Below are 23,686 nucleotides of genomic sequence, written 5' to 3'. Positions count from 1 at the left end.
CTTCAGGTTGAGTGGACCTTGGGCCCTTCCCTCTTAGCCTCCAACCTATCACCCTGACCTGTAGGTGCTTTGAGTGAAGGACCTTTGGAGAAGTGGGTTCCCTGTGCATTAGTTAAAGGATAAAGAAACAGTCACAATAACTTTTTAAGAATTAGGCTTAAGCTTTATGAAGGAAGAGACAAACTCAGAGTGAGAAATAAAAGAGAGGATTCAGGGAGACAAGGAAAAAGAGAACGTGGATAAATCATTAGAAATACATAGGAAACCAAAGCCCTGGCTAAACAAGGGGCAGAGCTGCCCATGACACAGGAGTCACTGTGGGAAGGGCTTCCTGCTGCCCCTAGGAATTTAGGGCCCTGGGGTGGTGTATACACAGTTTCCTTGTGTACACAGGGCAGGAGGAATACGGCTAGATCCTATTGCTGTTTTATCTTATGTCTTCTTGGTGTCCCCCCCCCCCAAAAAAAAATGCACCACAGCTCAGACACAGCCCTTCCTGCAGGGTCTCTGCAGGCATGAAGCAATACTTGAGAGTCACAGCTGAAATGTGACCAAGACCTGGGTCACCTTGGCAAAGGGCTGACGTCAATTCCAACAGCGATTGCACTTCCTTGAGGACTGGCCGTGGCTTCCCAACTTCTGCTGGACTCGGTCGGGAAGTCCTGTTCCTTCTGCTAATAATTAGAGACAGCCCTCCCTTGGCTGGTTTGCTTCTTGGTTCCGGTGCCACTGGCGATCAGCTGCGGGGGATGGGGAGACAGTGACATGTCTTGGGGCCTCCCTGGAAGGGAAAGAGATTGTTGGAGAGCGGTGGAAGAGACGGGCAGACCTTTTCTTTAACCATTGTCTTGGAACCTGTATCAGAGGGGCAAAGGGCAGCTCTTAGGATAAGCTTTGGTAGCCTCCGGGGTGGGTTCCATGTTCCCCTGGCTAAGAGTTATTTTAAAATATAAGGAGCCAGTTGATGGTGAGCCCATTCCAACGTAGAGGGACTAGTGGGAGACGGTGCAACCCGTTGGGAAAAGACAACAAAGACAGGGAACTTGAGGTGAATCCTGTGTCAGTCCACAGGCTTCCTGTGAGGGGCTCCCCCTCTTGACCAGCCGCCCCCAGGCTTTGCGCCTGAGCCTCGGGCCTCACGTCAGCTGGACTCTCCAGTGTTGGTGCTGTATTCATTTGGCAGGTTTAAGTGAATGCAAGGTGGGCGAATTGTAGCCTATGAGGTGGTCAGCAACATCCAGCAGTACTAGAAGGGTATTTGTGCCCGTGCACGTTTATATGATGTTCTCAGCTAGTTATGGCCATATGGACGATAAGTAGATGGTGCTTTTAGAGTTTTTTTTTCCTAAGTCCTTAATAAGATTGGGCTCAAAATGGACTCTTTGTTTTTACTGGTACATTATAATATGACTGTTTTATTATGGAGCTGTTGAGGAAGGGCTGTTGATCCAATGATGAGTATACACCGTTACATTAATTAAATAACTGGGAGATTAACTTCTTTGGGGTTTTTATGCAGGGTGTGACAGTCGTCAGCCTGCCAAAAGCTTGACACCTACAGCGTATCATCAAAACACACTCACACACAGAAAACAGTCTGAGCCGGGCAGTCCAGCCGCAGCTTTTTAGAAAATGATCCGTGGCAAGGCTAGATTCGCCCGCCTTCCCTCTGCCACGGCGGGGGCCACTTTTGAAAATTGGTTAGGGGTTTTGATAGGGAGTTCAAGAAATTCATCTCGATTGGACTTTGTACCTCTTTTAAAATATTCCGTGGCAGTTATATTTCTGTTTGCCATTAATTAGTGTGTTCGGGGAAGAAGAAAGCAGTTGGGGCTGTCATGGTGGCTGGAACCCTACCTCTCGTGGCCAGCAGGCCTTGCAGAGCAAAAATCCTGATGGCCGCCTGGCTCGCCCGGGTTTGTGGGAAGGCTCTTCACAGGTTGTTGGTGGAAAGGGAGTCTGAGGCCCACAGGAGGAGAGTCCCCGGGGGTGGGGGAGAGTGCTTCCCAGGACTGCAACCGTCAGTCAGAGTGCCAAGGATTGTGACAGCAGGGATGTCAGTGGTGTCCGCAGCGTTGGGGCCGCAGGTTTTGACTTGAAGGGAGGACAGCAGCAGTGAGAACATCACAGCCATGCTGAATTCATTACTGCGGTAGTCACACAAAACCACGGATAAAATTTCAATAACTGCGGGCCACAGTTGGGTAAACAGTTGCACTGAAACTTAATTCCTGTTGACTTTCCCCGCTCCCCGCCGGGGGCACATTCTGATGCCGACGTACAGAGACAACAGGGGTTACGGCTTTGATTAATGCAGGACAGTGGAAGAGAATTAGAACTGTGCAATGCGCCAGGCGTCCACGGGACACACAGCTCTGGCTGAAAGGGCCTGCTGTAGAAATGAGTTAATTAGGCCCACGTTAGCACTCGGTGTCTGGGGATTTTCCAGTCCCACCCATGTTATTGACGATAGGGAGCGCTGAAAATAAATAAATGCCAACCTGGCCGTGTTTGCTTACTGTCACCAAAGGTGATTTCCAATGAGAGCAAATTCCCTTTACAGAGAGGATAGCTCTGACAGAGATTCACTATGGAGGAGTGGATTCTCAACGGGGCTCCAAACCGAATTTGTTTAAAAAAAAAAAAATTTGTTAAAAAAAAAAAAAATCCAGCCAGCTAGTTGACAACATAGAGAAATGGGAGGAATCCCAGGCTTTTCCTTTTCCTCTTGAAAAATAGAGTATCTGGCAACCTTGGGCCACTGTCCCAAAAGGGCAGCGATTATTGGGAGATGGATGGCGGCTGAGGCCCCTAGTCCCGGCCCCACCATGCAGGCTGGTTCTCGGAGAGCTCCACTGTGCGCTGGCCCCCGCCCCCCCGCCCCCGGGAGTGGAGCTGCGGGTTCTGCTGGGGGAGATGCAGCCCTCCCTCGGTAGCCATCAGCCACGCAGCTGCCGCCCCAGTCGGAGCGGACTGCCCTCCTCCAACACCGAACCCAGGACTCTGTGCTGTTTCCACTCTATTTCTATCTGGGCCACGAAACTATTACAAGAGTAGTTTTCCAATCACATAATTTGATAGAGTTTCAGAACATCCTCCTCTAGCCATCGAGCGGTGCTTTCTCCACGGCCACGTCCGCCTTTGACTTCCTATTACGCCCATCTCTGTGTCTGTGGAAGTTCTGCATTGGAAATGCCTTGCTCCATTAGGAGGCTCCGCAACAAATACTATTACCCATTACCAAATTTTTTTTTTGTTCCTTTAAGAAAGGGTTTTAAAATGTCCAGAGCAATTTCATAAACCGTGTGGATTAATGCATTTTAAAAGTCTTGAATTTTAGAAAGCAGAATTTTATTTCCATATTGCTGCAAGTGAGAGCTTTTTCAGATAAGCATATTACATAGAGCATAATGTTTAGAAGTTTCTCCATATACAGCATATGCTGTCAGGTCAATTAACAGAATGCATACTAGGAAATGTTTATTCAATAAAAATGAATAGCTGTTAAATAAAACAGCTATTTCTTAACAACACTCCATGTAATGATGGGTGTCTTTTTTTTTTTTTTGATTTTTATTTGTTTATCTCTTTGGTACCACCTGGCAGTTTTATTGTCTGCAAGTCGGTATAGGGAGAGCCTTGGTGCTGTGTTTTTGAGGTGTGGCTATCACTTTATATGAGAAGAGCCAGTTGAGAAGGAGTCTGTGAAAAAGATAAGCTATATTTGGAACTCAGACACGTTATTTAGAGAGTGGGAGTAAATGAAGAGTTGACTTTGCATTGCTTCTTTGACATTTGATTTAAAGCATTGGGTCTTTGGGTCTAAAAGAGGGGAGTGTGTGTTTCAAGTTAACAATGCAAATAAGAGAGAGAACACGTGAGTGGCCAGTAAGAGGAGAGATACAGAGATGAAGAATGTCTTCTGAAAAATTATAAAAGGGAATGAGGAAGATCCATCGTGTTGGATTTTGCCCGTGAACCATTGTAGGATGTAAAATGTCAATCACTACCCCAGGCCCTGGGGGCTCTCAGAAGCAGGATGTGCGTTGTGGGATTCAGGTCAAGAGTGTAGTTCTGGGTGATCCAAGGAGGTTCAGAAACTGTAGGATCAGAGGAGCGTGCCAGGAGCAGCAGAATTACCATGGTCTCTCTGTCCCCGGGGTCTCCTCATCAGCAGAGTCAACCCACCCTGCATCTAGAATATTCAGGAAGACAATTTTGTCTCTTCTGAACATGTGCAGACATTCTTTCTTTTCATCATTCCCTACACAATACAGTATCTCAACTTTTTACTTAACATTTACTTTGGATGAGGTGTTAGTGATCTAGAGATGGTTTAAAGTATCTGGAGGCCCTTGGGGGGAAGGTTCTGTACAAATACCATACGCCATGTGGAATCGGGGAGTTGTGGATTTTGGGTGTGTGTTGGGGGTCCTGGAACGACGCTTCTGTGGACACTGAGGCATGATGAGCAAAGAGCCCGCATTTCAACAGTTTAAGGGGAGGGTAAAGGTTCTTCTATGTTATAGCACAGATCAGTAAATAAGTACAAATTCTTCTCTGCACTTTCAAAACAGCCGCCTGGAGCCCTCCATTAGGATTTGCTAATGGACTCACTGTGGGTAGAGCAGAACAGGGGTGCTGTCCTGCAGGCTTTCAGCTCTTGAACTGTCTCCATGAACAACTGCCTACAAGGGAGCGCTGTTGGCAGTTGGATGGGCAGTAGGCTTGTTGGTGTAAAGCTGCCTTTCCTTCCTATCCTTAGCATGCTCCTTTAGGGACCATATTAGGATGCCAGGGGTCACCCATGCCTGAGTCTTACCTTGCAGAGAGTCGACCAAGTGGCACGGCACAGGTCTGCAGATGCAAAGGTGGGCAGCAATGGCCAAGTTCCCTTTACCACTCCACTGTCTTCATGGAAAGGGCAGCTTAGAAATTTTGTTCTACCTTTTCCTGTCCCAGCCCCAGGGAGTGTCTAAAAGAAGGGTCTCTCTGGATGTCATTGGCAGGGGAAAGAGGATGGGCACCCCTCTGTCCTAGGAGGGAAACTTCCAGGACGTGTGCGAAGGTATTGGTAGTGTGGTCTCCGGGGGCCATACATTGTAATGGGGGTCAGCACCTTCCTTAGCTAAAAGCCAGTCATAATGTTGTAGGAACTGTTCTGTTGAGATGTTTCTTGTTGAAAATACTGCAGAGTTCAAACCTTCTGTGAAATATTGATGGTCAGCAACACTTCGTAGGAACCAATGGTACCCAAACCTGAGGGATCACCAAATAAACAAATTGAGACCAAGCAGAGACAGGACATCAGATAATTCTGGCAGATAGAAGAAGAGGTAGTCACAAAAATAATAAACTCCCCCTTTTTTCTAAATCCCCTTTCTGGCTATTTCTGGAAAAAAGCATATTTCACCCCGAATGCTAAGTTTGGTTCTCCACGTGGTTCCTTGAGACCTGCTTTCCATCAAAATGTGGTTGTCAGAGATTTATGTAGCTTGAGATGTGAGCCTCATATGAAATTCTTTCAAGTTTTGATTACTAAACAGTTGTGTGCCATTAATCTCTCCATTGAAAATTAAAATGGCACCAGAAACAAAAAGAACACGGGGGAGCGTGGGGATGGGAACCCAGACGCCGTCTTTCATTGTGAGGGAAGTGTCCCCTCTGACTTCCAGGGAGAGCTGTGCTACTCAGAAAAGGTATTTTTAAGCCTCTGACCTGTGAGCTCATAAAAATAATAATACAGAGTCCCTCCTTGTCTCTCTGGTGGAACAACAACAAAAAAAATCTCTTTTTGAACTTTCAGCGGAGATGACTTTCATGGTGATTTGTTGACAGATTGGCTTCCATGATTAGGAGGGTTAGTTTTGCGAAACTGGCACCTCCCGTAGGCACTGGAAGGACCTTCTCTGCTGCTTTCCGACTGCTTGGATTACTGACAGCTGGGGCAAGGCTGGCCGGTTTGGATGTTTGCAGAAGGTAAACCTATAGCTCACCCGATGGAGTCCGGGGTGCTTTTCGTTAGTGCGTAGATGGCTTGATAAAAAGGGTTACAAGGTGACTGCTTTTATGACAGAGAAGAATAGCAATCTCCAAACGCAGCAGCCCCGGACCCTCGAGAAGGAAGTTTACCGAGAGAACTGAACTGCCTGTTAGAATGTTTCTTTTCATCACTTTGTCTTTGAACTCCGATCTATTGTAATTATCAAGTGTGACTTGTAACATTCCAGAGACCCTTTGCTAAACACCGCGTTTGATTTGGTTCACAGAAATGTAACCAGGGCTCTTTCTCCCTCTGGCGAGGAGCCGCTGCGGTGGAGAGCTGCCCATACTGGCCTCCCGGCCTTCCTGCAAGAGGGCTGGCAAACACGCTCTGCCGGGAGGTGGGCTCAGGCGGGACAGGCGGATCTGGAATCCGAAATCTGACCTACGCTGAAACCGGAAACTCATTTTAGTAGTTCTAATGTGAGGGTTCATCTTGACAGGCTCATACCTGCCTGGGGTATAATTTGGCTCACTTAGGTCTCCAGTGCTTCTCTGTTTCCTCCCCACCTCCCTCCCAACTGCCTGTTCCTTTCCCTCTAATGATGCCTCTGCTATTTATCTGTTTTTATTATTATTATTATTATTATTATTATTATTATTATTATTATTATTATTATTGCTAGTGCCTTGAGTCTACTCATAGAATCTCATAAAGGTGAGATTCACTGTGGTGTATTCATCTGTGTACACAGGAAATTTAGTTCAGTTCTGTTCCACTGTTCTTCCCTTATCCCTTCCCTTCTTCTGCACCACTGAAATTTCTTGTATTTTGATGAAATTCCCCCCTTTCTTCTTTTCTTTTCCCCCTTATTTTGAAATAGCTACCACATATTAGAAAACATTCATCCCTTGACTTTCTGGGTCTGGCTTATTTACTTAGCATGACATTCTCCAATTCCTTCCATTTTCCAGCAAATGCCATAATTTTACTCTTCATTATGGCTGAGGAATATTCCATTGTCTATATGGAGCACATTTTCTTCATCCACTCATCTGTTGAAGGGCACATGCATCGGCTCCATAGCTTGGCTGTTGTGAATTGAGCTGGTATAAACATTGATGTGGCTAATTTTAAACTTTTGGGTTTATACTGAGGAGTGGAATAGCTGGGTCAAAGGGTGGTTCCGCTCCTAATTTTTTGAGGAATCTTCATACTGTTTTCCAGGGTAGTTGACACTAATTTACCCTCCCAACAACACCTTTCCCCCCCACATCCTTGCCAACATTTATTATTGTATTCTTGATAATTGCCATTCTGAATGGAAATCTAAAACTTTTGAGCCCTGAAATCATGCTCCAAAAGTTTGGAGTTTGGATCCATCTTAAATTTCAATTTTTTTTTTTTTTTTTTGGATCAGGGATGCTAAACTGATAATATTCTATGCAGATATTCCAGAGTATGAGAAACTACAAAATCTGAAACACTCTGGCCCAAGTGTTTCAGAGGAAGGAAGGGTCCTATGTGAGCCTTGTTGAAGTTCATCTGTTCATTTGTTGGCATATTCTTTCATTCAACGTTTTTTGCAGGACCATGTGTGGAAGGAAATGTGGGAACCCAACTTTGGTGTGAGGTACTGGGTGAGCAGGGGACGGTGACTGAGTTTTGACCATGGTGGAAGGGGAGCTTGGGACACTTGGCTTTCCCAACCTGGGGCCTTCGAAGGAGAGAAGAACCAGGCTAGAGGAAAGAGATGTGATGCTTGTGTCTGGTCTGGCTTGGAGGGGACACCTCCTGAGAGACCAGTGGCCCCCTCCGTGTCTGGAGTATGGGCCGTCCGGCCACCCATCTGGGTCTCTTAATTGATGGCCCCCTGTTGTGGACCCCCTTGCACGTCTACCTCTGAATCCTTTAGTCACCTGTAAGTCCCACGGGCATCGATAGGGTTTCAGCCCCAGATGTTCCTGCGCACACAGGAGACTGGCCGACTACAGCCGATGTTAGACCAGGTGTGAGAGGACGGAAGGAGAAAAGAAAGGAAGGGCCGGGGGCAGAGGGTTGCCAAGGGGAGATGCCCTGCGGGGTGCACTTGCCCATCATGCCCCAGGCTCTGGGTTCCCCCATAAAAGGAAGAGGTGGGGTGGGTGGTGGAGAAGAATGTTGGAAAACCCACAGGGCTTCTGAGGGAGGATGTTTGGCAAGTGGTGGCATTGCGCAAGCCCAGCTGGTACCAAGGGATGGACGTGTTCTCGGAAAATCCTTTAAAAGGGGCTTTTATAAAAAGATAGCCTCTTCTATGAGGACAGGTCCCTATTGGGGTTGTACCTGTTCACCCAGGTTAAAATCATCAAGTGCTTTTCCCGAAGCCTCGGCCAGTTACTAACGAGCGTCTCTTCCAAAGATCACTTGGGGGAGACCTGGTCAGCCGCCTGTGTGGCTATTGATCATGGAACGGCTCATCTCCATTAGAGAACAAGACCGCCAAGTTAGATCTTTGACAAAGCCTTTGTTGCATATCGACACGAGCTGCTTAGGATGAATTTGTTTTTAAGATGTCGAGGGGGGTGCGTGTTGTCGCTTTTGTTGTAAGAATTCAGTGTGTGGTTCTGAAATGGTCAGTACTATTGAATCTCATTTAGGAGTTCCCGGGAGGGGAAGGCCTGGCTGGTCCATGTGGTTCAGCGGAGCCTAGTGTAACCAGGAGCGGGGTGGGACGCGCTCTGTTTTCCATAGTCCTGATAATTGAACATTTTTTTGGTTTCTTCCACATAAACTGACAATGGAGATAATGCCACCTATGAATACGTTGGTTTTTTTTTTCCCCTAAAGACAGGCAACCCCGAATTTCCCCTTGAATCCACTCTCTCATCTCCTGTTCCTTTGTGACTGTATCCAAGATGAGATGAGTTTCCCCAGTAAAGTTTCTTAAAGTAGCCCTCCTACTCCACCATCCATCATGCATGGGGCCCCGAGTCCTCATGGTCATGTCACGGTCACTCCCCGAGATGGGCCAGCCTAGCTGACCCCGCAAGCCTGCCCGTCTCCCTGTACCTTGCCTGGTCCCCACCTTGTGTCTCTCCACCCCAAAGCGAAGGTGACACTGTGTCTTTCTAGTCATTCAGATCCAATAACTTTTAATCTGAAGGTTAAGTAGTGAGATATAAACTAAGAGATGATAATATCAATTTTATGTTCACTGAAGGGCACAATATTTCCTCTTTCTCGGAGAGAGAAAATTATGCATAAAATATCTTGCTTTCCAACAGCACAGCCCTGCCTCTCCCAGCCAGAGAAAGGAAGGTTTTTGCAAAAATTTAATAAAGCAAGATGCAGCATGCTAAAGCAGGGCAAAAGTGGCTTTTTGTTATTGTAATTATGAAGTATTAATTTTCTCGGGGCTGGGGGGCAGTGAGGGCTCCTGTCCTCAGCCCCCGTGCCCACCTCACCCTCCTTCCCGGGAGCTCAGCCTTTCACAAGGTTAAAGACGGGCGAGAATGACACTGCGCTCGTTCCTTCCCGACTATTTTTGGTCCTAATGTGCGTGATAAATAACACCACGATAATATTGCTTACCTTCCCTCATTTTTTAATTCCTCCTGGTGATATTTCCATTTCGACTCAATAGGAAATCAACATCCCGGAGCACCAAGTGGAAATGTCCTTGCCTCGTACATTTTTATTGTGATGTTCTGATTGTCTCATCAGATTTCTATTTGCCTTATGAACACACCGTCTTGGACCATGTGCCGTATGGCTCTACCCTGTGTGTCGATGTACAGACTTACTGTCTCATTAACATGTCCAAACGGTGGGAGAACGCGCTTGAGATGAGTGGGTGACGATCGGTGGCAGTGTCCAGGGTTACGGGATGTTGTGCGGGATTCATAGGCTCACCTGGAGGTGGTCAGCGAGTCCAAGCTCTTCATTCAGTACCTTCCTTAGGTTGGTTCCGGGGACCAGGTAACTTCTCAAGCCTTTGCAGACTGATCCAGGCATCAGAAAACCCTGGCCTGCAGGCCCAGCCTGGCCTGTAAATACAGCTCCTTGTGGGGACACAGCTGTACCCCTCAGTACTGGCCACTGCCACAGAGGACTAGCTGCTGGGGAGATCCCGTGGCCCATAAACCCTCTGCTTAGCGTTCGCTCCCTCACAGAAACTGTCAGCTGACTATCCCCCCATCCCCCACATTAACAAATGATAGATAGAGCACCGTTGGCCTTCCAGAACCTTCTGTGGCTGGGTAGTGACAAATGGAGGAAGCATCTCTTACTCTTCAATTTAAGCTTGGGCTCACAATTTCTAGAATGGCAAAGGACTTGCCAGTGTTATCTCACCGCCATCATTTCTTTCTGATCATCTAGCTTTTATCTTGCCACTTCAGGGTTCTGAAGTCCATGGAGGGTAAAAGAATCACTAGCTGGGCCAGGTGCCAGGGCGCACCTGTGATCCTAGCAATCCGGAGTCTGAGACAGGAGGATGGCAAGTTGAAGGCCATTCTCAGCACCTTAGACCCTGACTGAAAATAAAGTTGTTTGTTTGTTTGTTTGTTTTTTAACAGAAGCTGAGGTGTGGCTCAGTGGTAAAGTGCCCCTGGGTTCAATTCCTAGGACAACCCCCCACCCCCGCCAAAAAAATTAATAATCTCCAGCCAGCCTAGTAAGGAGGTGGAGGTTGGACACTTTCAGTAAGACGCTCAGGAGTGGCTCCCTTAGATAAGAAATGACGAGTACTTATTCAGCAGGTAGCATATCTTGTGTTGGTAGTCTCATAGCCGGCGAGAAGACCCAAATATCACCCTGCGGATCTCCATGCGCCCAGAGAATCCATAATGTAATGGAAGTTCAGCAAGATATAAACAAACGTAGTAAAGAATGAGTAAAAATGTTGAAGTAGTCAGAGATAAACATAGAAGACCTAAACAGCTAAGGTACGGTGAGGGGTGAAGCCGTGCATCCTCAGTATCCCAGACAGGAGAGACCTGGGCTCACCAGTGGGATTTTTGAAGACCAGGGTGAATTTGAAAACGGTGGCTCAGCCTGTCCTGCCTCTCTGCCAGGAGGTTACTCATGGGAGGTCCCCACCCAGCGACTCAGGGTTGACTGTGACTTAGATACTCCTAAGACATGTGTTTGACACTTTTGGTTTTGAAGTAAGTGAGGTTGCATTTGAACCGTGAAGCCACGGGTAGCATCTGAGGGGCCTGTTTACACAGGCCGCAGCCCGACTGAATGGTGTCCCCAAGTGCAGGAGGGCTGGCGAGCCCACTGCTGGGTGGGTGGTATCTCTATTTCATGTTCACATACTGAATTTTAGCTGATTTGCCTCTATTCATCACATAAACCATGACGCCTGATTTTAAAATAGTTGTCAGATTTGAAGATATTAGCTCAATCCACTTATTAATTCACTGGTAGTGTTTCCAAGGAGGTGGAGAAGGTCTTGTATCTCTTTCCTTCAAGCCCCCTTCTCTCCTCTCTTCCTTATTCAATACTGTTCCTAAGCTTTTTATCAGATGACTTATTTTCTCCCTCAATTAGTGAGAGTCTGTTCAGTTCTCTGGGGGGCTATTTTGCAGATATAGTGTATCTTCTCTGCAAATCTCATGAAACCGAAGGAGTTTTTTTTTTATTTTTTTCTGAAAAGTGTGTACAAAATTCCGCAATTACAGTTTCATACCCAGCCCACCTCTCTCACCTCCCCAAAACACATGCAGCCCATGTCGTATGTTAATTAGATTTGCTCACAGATTCAGTGTTTTGACAAATGTTCCTCGAGTTTTCTATGATAAATTCATGTTAACTATATTAGTAACCTATCTTTGATTTGGAGAAGGTTTCCTCTTTGGGCTCTAAATGCTTACCAATGTGTCCTTGGAATTATTTCTAAGCTGTTCTAAATGTAGCGCTGTCAATGCCAGCGCTCAGGAAATCTCAGGAGAGTCAGGTCCTGGGGAGCATTCCCTGCTAAGCCATTTCATGTCCATTCAGATGGCGGCACCCGATCCCATTCCCCCGAACTCCCCTCCCTTCGGAACCTCTGAACTAGTGGGCATCCCGCCCCTGCAGCTTAGACCCGGGCAGCCACGAGTCAGTGTTTCTGATACCTATAACCTGCTGCTGGGTGGACGGCCTTCCATGGAGAGCCACTTACGAGGTGGGTGACTCCAGATTAGTCACTCTCCGTAGGCCTCAGTTTATCCTTCTATCACGTGGGGCTATATTAGCATTTAGTATTCTGAATATTGTGCTGCCCAGCTGGGAGACTGGTAAGTGGTCTGTAAACATCAGTGGTTGCCATGATTTTTATGATCATCATCATCATCACTAGGAGATTAACTTATGGAAATAATGGGAGAGGTAGAAAGTTTAGCCCCTAAAGATGTTCATTATCATAGTATTTATCATATGAAAAATTGAACACACCCTAAATGATATAGAAGAAGGGTTATGTGCTTGGACATAAGTTTCGTGTCACTCTTATGGGGTGTCTAAGAACTCTGAGGATGACCATGACCTGGAAACACCTAGAAAAAAATGTTGCCAGTGATTTTTTTTTTTTTTTGAAAGCCTGCTTGTTGGTTTATAGTTTATTTTGTATACTTTTCGCTCTTAGCCGGATCCCAGAGTTTCTACAATAGTATGTACTGCCTTTATAATACATGTTATTGCTGGTTTTCTTCCTTTTCTTGCAGTACTGGGGGTTGAACTCAGGAGTGCTCCACCACTGAGCTATATTCCAGTTCTTTTCATTATTTATTTTGAGACAAATCCTCGCTAAGTTGCCCATATTAGCTTCAAAGTTGCGCCCTCCTGCCCCAGCCTCCTGAATCACTGGGATTTACAGGCATGGTCACCATGCCCAGCGAAGAAAAGTCATTTTTAATTTAATTCACAATCCCATCATTGCAAGACTATTTTGCAGCACATGTAAATGACAGAGAGCACCTGCACCACCAGCAAACATACCTATGTATTTTTAAGATTTTTGCATAGAGAATGAATCAAGAATTAAGACTCAGGTGGCTGTGAGACTCTCTCCCTAGCAGCTTCAAGTTTTCTCTATCCACACCTCTGCTGCCCACCATGAGTACTGCAGAGCTGCCTGGCTTCTGGGTGCTTCCAGAGACACTGACCAACCTCTTTGGCACCTGGGACTCGGGAGGCCGAGGTAGGAGGATCACCAGGTTCAAGGCCGGTCTCAGCAGCTTAGACCCATTTTAAGACCATTCTTAAAATAAAAGGAACTGAGGATGTGGCTCAGTGGTGGAGCACCCCTGGGTTTTATCTCAATTACCAAAAAAAGAAGAAATTATTCTTCTGTCAATAACAAGAGAGACTAGCAGCCTCCTCCTTTGGAACAACACACACCATGATCTCTGGAGCGCACTTTCATTTTGTTAAATAAACCCTCTATGCTTACTCTGTCATCAATAAGTAAAAAGAGAACAGATGGGAGAAGCGCTCCTGTTTTCCTGAGATGGCCTGCTGCTCCCATTCCCCAGGCCCCCCCCCCCCCAAGTCAGCCCCCTCGACACCTCTGTCCCAGGCATTGTAGGGGGCTTCCTTGCTCAGACGGTACCGGTTCCTTCTGCTGAGGCTGACTTCATTGCCGCAGGGAGCTGGGAGATGCAGGGGGAGCGTTTCATTTCACAGGAGGAGTGTGGAATTTGGATGACGGAGATTGAACCCACCTCCAATAAAGTTGGGCAAGCCTTGCTTTCTTCGTCTATAAAATGGAGAAATTAAACTTTCTGGCAGAAATATTGACCTCAAGAATATGCTAAATAATATATCAGCCTTTGCAGAGCAGTCGGCCCCTTAAAATGTATTTATCATGCTATTACCCTTCTTTCTCAGCTTTTTCTTCTTATTTTTTTTTTTCGGTTTGCGGTCCTGGGGATAGAATCCAGGGCCTCTTCTGTGCCAGGAAGTGCTCCACCACTGAGCCATGCCCCCCCGCCCCGCCCAGCTCTTGCTAAGCATCTTCTGAGGACAGGCAAAGCCTTGGCTGGAATCTTAGGGACCCTAATGCGAAGGCCTGAGGGGAACCAAGTTATTTCTGAGCGTCCATTCTTTAGCCAACCCCAGCCACTTTATAATTCAGATCCAGTGGCCTTGGAACACCATAGCCACTCAGACGCCTACTACCCTCCTCTGTGGAAACGGGAATTCTGCGTCTTCCCCCATTGGGGTGATGAATTGAAATCCCACCGAACCTTGTCTGACCATTGGGCTGTTCTTTTAGACAGACCTCTGCACGAAGACGGCAGGGAACCAGCGCTTGTAGGCAATTAGTGCCCCAATTTACCATTTTAGAAAAGAAAACACATATCCTAATCAATACAGAATTTCCCCTCCGTGCCTACTAACAGCATTACCGAAGGGGCCCCGTGCACAAATGTTTTAAATTTAGAGGCAGATTTAAGGACACAGTTGCCTCCAGAATCTGAATTGAATCAGGGTTTTATTTCAGATAAAATCTTTGGGGCTCATAACTTAAAAAACACAACTTTTACTGGCATTACGCAGTTTGCCACGGGTCATTTAGTGAAATGTTTGTGTATGTAAAAGCCCAGGTTCTTCTTTTAGAGAAAGGAAGGGTGGGGGACAGAGATTGGATTTTGCTAAAATCCAGGTGGCGTTTCAGTTTATATTTAATTTTAATTGGAAATCAAGTACAGGCAAGGAGGAAAGAAACTTACCATGTTTTCTTACTGACAGCATCCACCAGGGACAGGAGAGACCCTGCTGGCCAGATTTTAAGAAGCAGCTTTTTATTGGCATATATATATATATATATTTTTTTTTTTTCTGGCTAAATTCTTGTGCCTGCTTTTCTTTTTTTAAACATGTAAATTTTTACACATGGCAGTGATTTTCTTGTTTTCTGTGCCCCTTCTTGCCCTCCCTCTGAATTTTCCACGGGATCCCTTTTCCACGTGCCTAGAACCGGGACAGCAGTCCTTACCTGCCACCCGAACCCAGCGCTTCCCTGGCCACCTGGTGACTCCCCTTTGAAGTTCCAAACTGACATGGTATTCGATTCTCTCGTCCCTTCTTGGTTTCTGGAGGAGTGGGGGCATCTCTGAAGGTTTAGGAACTGGAGGGAGAAAGGTTGATTTGAGAAGGCTTCCTGTGGGCAAGTCTACCTAGCTGTACGTGCATTTTGTACAACTCCCATAAAATGTTGGCGGTAAGACGGCCAGGGTTGGGTATGGTGCCCCGTGGCGAGGGGAGTGCGGCTGGCAGCACTTTACTGTGCCCAGAAAGTGTCCACTGTGCCTCAGCTCTCAGGGGCCCCTGTTAGGGGTCTCTGGGAGGCTTGCATGCCGTTCAATTGGAAATTGGACCCCAAATGATTTTGAATTCTCTGCCGCACAGTTAGTTACACATTCACCATATAAGAACTAGACGGTGAGCTGAGAAATGAAAAATGCACAGCCCCTGCAGTCCCATTTAGGGAGGGCAGTGAACACTTGATGGTTATCACTTCACCTGAGACAAGAGTTTCATCTTCCAGTGGAGCCCTCGACCCTTCCCATCCCTCCCATGGATGTGTGGACAGCCTGCAATAATGCTGCTCCTCAGGGACAGTAGTTAGCGCATTGTCTTCTGTGATCAATGACTTGCTTTGTCATGATTTTCATTTCACATTTTCTGTGTATACCATTTTTGGGAGGATTTCATGTTTTTGATTATAAACCTCATCACTTTCTGTCTCATTAGCGCCCTTTTCTAACTCCATGAATCCACCTTCTCCCAACTTTGCCACATAATTCTGGATTTTAGGCACAATTCCTAAAAAAAAAGTCTTTAAGGGCAAATATTCTGCAAGGTGTGACGATCAGTAGGTCATGAGTACACTGCTTCTTTTTTCTCAAAAATCCCAAACATTGTCATAGGGTTTTGTTCTTGTTGTTATTGTAGTACAGGGATAAACCCAGGGGCGCTTAACCACTGAGCCACATCCCCAGCCCTTTTTATATTTTATTTAGAGACCAGGTCTCGCTAAGTTGTCGAGCCTGACTTTGAACTTGCGCTCCTCCTGCCTCAGCCTCCTGAGCCGCTGGAATTATAGGCACCCCACACTGCTTGTCACAGGTTTTTATAGGCTTGGAGTGACTAATGCCAGAGGTAGTAATGGCACCATACACTACAAGCTCTAAGACACTTCAGCGGAAGGCCCTGGCTTCATCCTAGAGATGGCAGAGGTCGGCAGCTCGGCAGGGAGGCCCAGGCTTCTGGATTTGGAAGGTCCAGCTGCACCTCTGACATAGGCAGCCCTCTGGTGCCTGTCTGCTTCGACCACAGAAGGAAGGAGGACTGCATTTAAGAAACAGGACATCTGGGTTGATTAATAAGGCCGCACATTTTAAGTTGTAAGCGCTGGTTGCAGTAGATATTTTATAGACAACTCCACAGTGGCCGTTCGGGGCCTGACAAGTTCCCTTTATTGCTCTCCTGTTGGGTAGGTGGGTCCAGAGGACGGAAACTGCAGGCTTTGTCCAGGTGCCCCNAACATGGGGTACGCTGGCAAGGAAATTGTCATACCTACTTGGCTAATGGCTCCCAGCATGCCCCCGCCAGCTGCTACAGACTGGCAGGCCTAGGGAAATGCCTTCTGTGTTTTCTTAGTATCAGGTGACAGGCTTGAACCCTTTGCCCAACCAACAAAAACGTATTTGGATAAAATACTTCTAGTACCTTGTGTTTCTTGAGGAAATTATTCACCCAGCCTCCCTGATGGATGAGTTCGTCCTTTTGAAGCGGCCACAGTTATTTTCATGTCTGGGCCGAGTGGATTAGTTTGCCTGAAGAGTGATTAGCTCTGCTGACAAAATGCCCTTTGCTCTTTGAGTGATATCTTGAGCCTGTGACGCAGTGCTCACCTGCTTTGCTCCCAGGGGATCCGCTCGGGTCACCAGAGAACAACTGCATAGCAGGTCACCGAGCCCAAGATGGTGCTCAGGGCAGAGGCGCGATCAGACTGGGGGACTTGAAGGATTCGCAGCCTGCAGGTTGAGCTCTGTCTGTCCCAGCAGCAGAAGCCCCAGTCTGTCTCTGGATCGCGAGTCGGTAGCTCTCAGGGCGTGCTTTGCAGCCACATCAGCGGGCATCAGTTGGTCACGGCTCTGGTGGAGCACAGAGGTCCGAATGCCAGGCTGGTGTGGACCATTTCCGCCTCTTCATCTCTTTTGCACATGGAAAACCAGCAGAGGGGTCTGCTTTGGGCAAGAGCAGCGGACCAGGCTGGGAAGCAGTGTCATTCAGAGAGAAGTCTCCTTGGAGCCTGTCCCACTGGGGACTGCTGTTTGAGGTGCCCAGATCCTTCCTTGGAGAGAGGGACAGGCGTGGGGGTCTGAGCAAGAAAGGGGCCGGTTCCATTGCCTCTGCAGGAGGAGCAGGAGCACATGCGTCCCTGGGAGCCTGGGTGTTGGCTCCTGCAGTGGGCCCTCTTCCCTCAGCTCTTTTCCAGGGGGGTTCATGGGCTCTCAATCTCTGCTAATGATTCTCTGATGTGCCGACGTAGTCTTCCTTTCCAAATCGCTGTCTCCTGGACAGGGCTAGCTGGCTTCAGTGGGTCCCTTTCACACAGGGATAGTTCCCCGTGTCCCCAGTCCTCCTCCTCCCTCCCAGCGCTCCCTGCCCCAGGTATACACAGGGCCAGATGAGAGAGAACCAGAGAGAGCGAGAGACAGAGAGAGAGAGAGAAAGAGCGAGCGCAAACATGAGAATAGATTCACTGTTCTCTCCTTTCTCTGAGTCACAGAACTTTCTAAATTCCTTAAATGGTCCAACTTTGTGGATGCAGAAACTAAGCTCAGAGGAAACAGACGCTGCCCAACCCTTAGCTTCTGTAGGAGCCTCCTGATGGGTGTAGAATAGTCCTGTGGTCCCTGACAAGGACCCACCTGTGGTCCATCGGAATCAGAGACACAGAGACTTGGTATGGGCGGTGTTCTAGCCGTGGTGCCGCTGTGCCATGGAGCCCACCTACCTGTATCTGCTTTGACCTTTCCAGGATGGATTCTTGGGAAGTGGCTTTTGTTCTTGGCAGTGGTCCCTTCAGGGAAGGGCCACGAATTTGGAGTCCACATGTTATTTGGATAGTGATGTTTTCTTCCTTCACTCTGCTGGCTGCGGTGTCGCGATGCTGTGCCTGAAACCAGCCATGGCTGATGTGTGTCCACGGGCTGGGTGTGTTCCAGCACACCTCCCATAGTGTGACCAAGCACTGGTGTGGCCCCAGGCCCAGACAGCCCCCGTCCTTGTCCTGGACCAGGGAAGCGCCTCCACTGGCCACATGGTGCCTGAGGTCACCTTTTTATCTTGTCTTCTTTTAAAGGAAAATTGAAATGGCAAGATTGTCCCGATTTCTTCCTCCCACCCTGTTGTGTCCCAGTCCCTGTCCCTTCAGGCTGTGTCCACTGGTGTCCTAGTGACTGCAGCCACCTGCCCCAGGACTGGTGAAAGGAAGGTCCTGTTCCCGTGGCACATGGCAGCCCCTGGCTGCCCCTGGCCTCGCTTCCCACACATCCAGCCTTCGGGATGGGCCATGTCACCCCCAGTGTCCCTCCTCATTCTCAGGTTGTTTGCTCCAGGCCTGGAGGTGCATACCTGCAGTCCCAGTCAGTCTGGAGGCTGAGACAGGAGGATCGCTTAAGGCCAGCCTCGGCCCCTTAGGCCACAAGTCAGAGAAGTTGCCTTTCACTGGCCTCTGAGTGGCCAGTCCTTCCTCCTCAGGGTAGGGTATTTTTTAAATTCTTTTTAGATACACATGACAGTATTGTGACATACCTGGAGTACATGTATGCACCTATGGTGGTACGTGACGTGGACTTTCACTGGTCGTCGTAGGAAAGTGACATCTGACTCATTTTACTGTCTTTTCTGTTCCCACCCCCACCCTTCCCTTCATTCCCTGTTGTCCAGTCTAATGAATGCCCCCCACCAATGGGTGTTAGTGTCCACATATCGTTGAGCTACCCTTGGCCCTGCGATATGGAGATCTAAAACCATCCCAAGGGCTTTCTCAGTTTTGCTTTTGTTTGGTGTTGCGCGAAGATTGGACATTGGGCTCCAGATGTCCACCCGCCCGCCCCTTGGGAAGGTCCTGTCCAACCCTTTAGGTCCCCTGTGTGTGAGTCTCTGACTCAGCTACTGGCCTTCAGAACATGTCGGAGCTCACGCTTTGGATGGACACTTGGAGGGCTCAGGCAAGGCTGAGGCTGTGACCGATGAGTGACACCCTGCCAGTCCAGAGCTGTGATGCCCTGTTGGCGGAGACTGGCAATGCTCGGGACCGGAAGGGCCTCCTGTGGTGTGCAGGGTCTCCTCTGCAGTGGGAAGCCAGCTGCTTTGGAGAATAGCTCGCTAGGTGGACACCTGGCTTTCGGTGGGCTTCCCAGGACCCACCTCTGTTGTCGTTTCAGCTCCACCTCAGTGAGCCTGCAGACCCCCTCCCCGTGTGGTTGGTGGTGTGCATCATCGGGCAGGTGCGCTCCTTGTGAGGTTGGGGCCTCCTCCCTCAACACTGGGAGCCCAAGGAAAAACTCCCCGTCAGGCAGGAAGTGCTCTGGCCATCTCTCTACGTCCCCCGTACAGGACACTTGGAAATGCTGTGCTGCCTTTTCCTCTTTCTGGTTTCCGAGTGGACCGGAAATCATGGTGGTTTTTTAAGTATTGGATACTTCCATCCCTTTACAGACTGAAATTCCAGGCAACCAGTGACATGTGTAAACCACAGATACCAAGCAGGGGAACCGGGTGCAGTGGCCACCCCTGTAATCCCCGTGGCTCGGGAGGCTGAGGCAGGAGGGTCACGAGTTCAAGACCAGCCTCAGCAACTGAGGGAGACTCTCTCAAAATAAAAATGTCCACAGGGGATGAGGATATGGCTCAGTGTTTGAGTGCCCTGAGTTCAATCCCCAGTACCAAAAAAAGAGAATGAGGCAGGAGGGGGATACTGAGGAATGATGCCGCCTAAATTCTATTATTATGCTGTGGGCATGTGGAAATATTAACAACAAATCTCACCATTAAGTTCAATTTAAAAACGGGGAAAATTTTTAAAAAAAGGAAGTTAGAAGAAAATCCTCATTTTGAACACAGGACCAATCGGTAAAGTGGAATGTAAAATTTGGGGCGAGGGTACATGGAATTCATAGTCTGAGCCTATGGCAGGGACCCCGGGGAGTTGCTTTCCTTGGTTTCCTCATCTGTGAAGTAAGGTTATAACAAGTTCCCTGCACACACCGGGGGGCAGGGGACCCAGTGAAGGGGTGAACATCCTGTGAAGGCCTGGCCATCCTGGGGCGTGGTTTTCCTTGGGGTCCCGTTCTGGGCATCTCTCACTTACTCCCAGACCTGGTGCGCATAACCTGGGCCACTTGCGTGCTGTGACCATGGGCATTTGGATTTCTTGGGGTCTCCATTCAGCGAGACCCACAAGACATTAAAAACGGACATATATTTCCCAGGCTTTCATTTTTAATCTCTGTTTTCTCTAGTCTATCAGAAACTTTAGTTTTAGAACAAAAGGCACCGTATGTGCCTTTTATAGGAAAAACGGAAGAGTGACTTAGGGCTCAGCCCTCAGTACGTGCCCCAGTGCCCACAGGAGAGTCCGCAGGAGGGCTGACGGGTAGGGTTGTTACTTATCAAAGGAATATTTGCTGTCAGCCTTAGTATAATAATGTTAATGAGATTATTAGGTGGGGGAGATTTTCAATAAATAATTGATAAGGATTAGAAAGTGCCTTTTCTGCAAATAAACTTCAGAATAATTAATATTCATAGACTCTGTTTGTCAACAGAAAAATGTAAATGAAAAGCAAGTCCCCTCCTGGTCTCTCTCGTCCTGAAGGACACTCGTGAGACCAGGGTGAAAGCGGGAGCAGGGCTCAGCCGCCCACAGGGTCCCGGCGCAGACCCCAGCCTGTGTGTGTGTGTCCTTAAAACTTGGCCCACCCCTATACGTGCGGGCAGTCTGCCCCCGTCCCAGAGCAGCCCCAAGTTGGGTTCTGATCCGTGCCCCTGCAGGCTCTGAAGGACAGGAGGGGCCGGGCCCAGGCAGCCTGTTGGCAGTGCAGAGCAGCTGTACTGAAAGTCACTTTTATTTCTTATTTATAATCTGCACGCGCAGTCTGGGTAATGGATGGCCGCGCTCATTCAGTACTTTAACTTCAAAGCCGAGGGAAGGCATGGATGACGGGGCCCGGAGCAGGGACGCCGAGGTGCGCACAACAAGAGGGGAAGCCTGTTTACCGATTGCAGTGAGGTTCGCCCGCCGTCCTCAGATATTGCTCCCCCAGGAGCAGAGAGAATGCGCGCCGTGCGAACAATGATTTAACATCTGAAAATGGTACTTAAAGAGTTTCTGTCTGGTAGTAATGTGATGAAGGCCTCTGAAGGGAACCTGGGGACTTCATTCCTTCTATTTATCTATATGTCTCTCTGGCTTTAGTCAGCGGTAATTGCACATTTAACCCCTCAAACAGCCTTAACCCTCGCTGTGCCGGCTCCTTACCCAGTTCAAAAGGTACTTGGATCCCAGTGAAGGAAGGCTTTGGAATACGCTGGCCCAAATCACTCAAGCTTAAAAATAAATAAGTAAGTATATATAAAAGCCATGTGTGTGCATTCGTTTGGACGGACAGACGAAAGGACCGCAGACGTGGCAATGTAGTCCAAGTGGAAGTAGGGGCAGAGGAACGTCCTGCCTCCCTTGTGTGGAAAGAAGCAGTTAAAATGCAGGTGTAGAGAAGACTGGAAACTTGGAAAGAATAAAGAGGGAGGGATCTAGACAACTGTGTGTTTGCCTTGGATTCACTGTGGCTTGGAGAGGGGCGGCGGTGGCGTGGAAGGACGCTGAAGGTGGACACTAATCACGAGTGTCAGCAAGCCACCTGCCTCAGCGGTACGGTCCTCTCAATTAGAGGCCGTTCCGGGAGGCCTGCTTAGCCGCTTCCGTGAAACAAATATTAACACAAATTGCATAATTACATCAAAACCCTGAATCCCTCAAAGATGCAAAATGGTTTTCAGTGAGGAGTACGCAAGCGATAAAACATCCTGTAGAGAGTCCCAGGCAGCGCACTGCAAGGAAGCCCCGAGACTGGATCCGAGCGACTTTCACAGTTTATTTTCATGGTATTTAAATTATGATACCAGTGGGTATTTTTAATTAGTGTGCACTTGTCTCCATAAGCCCTGTTGGCAAATTTGACTTGTTCATACAGTCGCTGGAGTAAAAGGGGCCAGCAAGCCTGCAGGAAGAGAAGCGGAGAGTTCCTGCAAGCTGTTGTCGACATGACCACGTCTCACGGACTTGAAACGTGGGCACTGTTGGCCTGGGAGCTCGACAGGGCTCGCCATCATCAACTGTTAGGCCCAGTGGAGCGCCGGGCGGGGGCCCGTGCTGAGATATAGACCGCTAAGTGTCTCGCAGTTCACTTTAAATAGCAGTATACGATTTTTGTTTTGACAAAAAGGAAAGAGAAATACAGACATATGGCCTCGAGAGTATTATTAGGAATGTTTTATTTTAGATTAAGATTCATTATTTACTAAGTTTGCTGAGGATAAATACGATTGTGCTGATTACTAATTCTTCTCTCATTAAGGATACAATTAATTACGGGAAGCAGCTTCCCCCGCCTCATCAAACTTTAAGTATTGGAAACGGGGCCTGTCTCATGATGGTCTGGTATTTTTTTTTTTTTTAACTTCAGTAGGCACAACCTTAAATTTGTGACTTGGGTTCTTCCCATTGTTTTTACTAAGCATGGAAGAGGCTGTAAACTCCTCTGTCAGATGAGCCACCATAGAAAACCATCTTCTCATCTGTCCTACTGCCATGGACACCGGACCATTTGAATCAGGTCTCCGAACCACGGTCATTGTTGCCAGTAATTAAGGAATCCAGTGTTAACAACCTGAACTCACTGGAATAAGGAGACGTGGCCTGTTTTGAGATCCTGTTTTGTGTTTTCCTATGCACAAAGGAACATCTGTAACCCACAGGAGGAAAGTGGAGTAAAGATGCACTTGGGGGGCAGGAGAGAATCAAGGTGCTGTTAAACAGTAAAGACACAAGATAAAGTCTCACTTACGCCTTTTTATGCCTTTGAGCCGAGCACATGCTCTGCATCTTACCCAGGGAGCGTGAGGCTAGAATGTAAGTAACTGGTTTTTGCATTAGGCTCTCCCTGGAGGAACAGGGAAATATCATGTCCCTGCATGAAATGCGAATGTGAAATCTACCAGAAAGAAATATTTATGACCATTTTATGCTTGATTAGGCTTGGATCACATCTGTTAGAAGACAGGGACTGGACAAAGAGAGACGCTCGGGGGCAGATGTTAATGGAGTTGCTTAGACGGACAAGGCGAGGGCAGAGGCGACCATTTACTGCCAGGGAAAACACAGGAATTGTGTTAGCCAGAGCAGCTGACAGGCGGCCACGGGGAGGGAGAGCTGGGAGGCGTCCAGCCGGAGAGGCCCACCCAGCTGCCCAGGGCCCCCGCTACCTCAGTCTCTGTGCAGGGACTCGGCTAGCCCCGACCCAGAAACTTCCGGGGAGCCGGCATCTTAATATTAAGTCCCATAAACGGGGCTCGGGGATCAAAGGGAGTCACCTTCACCTTCTTCAAGTGAGTGGCCCGCCCGGGCAGTGGCATGAGTCACGTGTGTGTTTCTTG

At 48.1% G+C, this 23,686-nt stretch overlaps 1 protein-coding gene across 8 annotated transcripts in view; it reads left to right on the top strand.

Annotated features, from left to right (window-relative positions):
* Positions 1-23,686, top strand: part of Foxp1 (forkhead box P1) — a 616,519-nt gene that overhangs the window by 410,677 nt on the left and 182,156 nt on the right. The window lies entirely within an intron of this gene.

Source organism: Marmota marmota, unplaced genomic scaffold (assembly GCF_001458135.2).
Source record: "Marmota marmota marmota unplaced genomic scaffold, marMar, whole genome shotgun sequence".
NCBI classification, from domain to species: Eukaryota; Metazoa; Chordata; class Mammalia; order Rodentia; family Sciuridae; genus Marmota; species Marmota marmota.
The sequence above is the reverse complement of the archived record's forward strand: the minus strand, read 5'-3'. Positions and strand labels throughout refer to the sequence as shown.